Raw genomic sequence first — 1,741 nt, forward strand, 5'->3', positions numbered from 1 at the left:
TGCATGAGCATTCCTGTATGGGAATGAGTACAAGGTAAGATAACTAAGATGCAGGCCATTTTGGAACAATATGAACTAGTTGTGTATCCTGCATTTACCTTTCTTCCAGAGCTAAGTCCTTCTCAGTCTTGGCTGGTAATTTCCTCGGGCTATTTATATCTTTTATCACCTTGTAAGGTTTGAAATAAATTGCTCAGCACTTGATTGGCCAAGCCAATTGTAGGCCACAGCCAGGTAGTATCTCCCAATAATTTCTGAAAATCATTGAGAGTCCTCAAATGGTCTTTCCTGATTTGCACCTTTTGTGACCTATCCTGTTGCAGACTTATTTTAGGTAATAAACAATCAATAGAAGCCACTCGTTATAGTTTTTTCAGGGGTGATTTGCAATCTTCAGCAAGGCAAATAGTTTTGTTGTTGTTGTTGTTGTTGTTGTTTTTTGGTTTTTGTTTTTTTGTTTTTTTTTAATCAAACATTCTTTCCATGATATTTAAATCTGAATTAGCAAATAGAATGTCATCTATATAATGACAGATAATGGATTGGGGAAATTGTGAATCATCTCTAATGTTGTTGTACTAAATATTGACCATGGCTGAGACCGAGGATCGGAGCCTGGACAACTTCTTCGCCAAGAGGGACAAGAAGAAGAAGGAACAGAGCAGTCGGGCAGCCAATGCGGTGAGCAGCATGGATGGGAGCAGCACGTCGGCGGGCTCCAAGCCAGGCAATGGCGGGAGCTCGGGCTCTGGTGCTAGGTTAGGAGACAGTAGGAGAATGGGCCCTGCCGGCAAGGCTATGAAAAAAGATGAAAATGAGTGAAAAGAATTTGAGCAAAGAGAGGTTAATTACAGCGGATTAAGAGTTCAGGCAATGCAAATAAGTGAAAAGGAAGAAGATGATAATGAGAAGAGAGAAGATCCAGGAGATAATTGGGAAGAAGTTGGAGGTGGCAATGGAGCAGAAAAATCTTCAGGTCCCTGGAATAAAACCCTTCCAGTACAGGAGCTTTCTTGCTCCAGTAACAGTTACAGAAATCCCGGAGCCAGCAATGCCCAGTGGTGTATTTAGGCCTCCTGGGGCAAGGCTAACCACAACAAGGAAAGCACAACAAGGACCACCGGAAATATACAGTGACACACAGTTCCCATCCCTGCAGTCCACGGCCAACCATGTAGAGAGCCGGAAGGATAAAGAAATGGAGAAGAGCTTTGAAGTAGTAAGACACAAAAATAGAGATAGGGAGGACATTTCAAAAAACCTGGCCCTTAAACTTCAGCTAGACAACCAGTATGCTGTGCTTGAAAATCAGAAGTACAGCCACACACAGTACAGATAAGGAATGTTCTTTGCTAAGCCTTCCAAGGTAACTAGACCACAGCTAACCACCAAGAACAGCCATTCATCGTTTTGATTTGTGGATCTACAGTGACTGACTGAACACCTCAAGTCCAGTGACTGTCCCTGTTGCACTATGGAAGTTCAAGAGTCACGACTGATCTTGATGTGTGTTGGATTTAGGGGTGTTTCATTGTCTTAAGTATTTGTGAATTAGATTCAACAGTGTTTCCATAGTTGCTCTGCGTATAAAGCCAAACCTGCAGCCAGTGGTCATTCAAACATCTTTACGTTCAGATACTGAGCCTTCACAAGGTTGACAACCTCAGACTTGCTGTCCTTAGTTGTGAATTTCACGTGGATCACATCTTCTATATAAGGTTACAGCTACTAGTGTCTGTGT

General features: G+C 42.4%; 1 pseudogene; it reads left to right on the forward strand.

Annotated features, from left to right (window-relative positions):
* Gm13036 (predicted gene 13036) lies at positions 590-1,533 on the forward strand (annotated as a pseudogene).
* The last annotated feature ends 208 nt before the right edge of the window (positions 1,534-1,741 follow it).

The sequence above is a fragment of the Mus musculus genome, chromosome 4, assembly GCF_000001635.26.
Source record: "Mus musculus strain C57BL/6J chromosome 4, GRCm38.p6 C57BL/6J".
Classification (NCBI taxonomy): domain Eukaryota; kingdom Metazoa; phylum Chordata; class Mammalia; order Rodentia; family Muridae; genus Mus; species Mus musculus.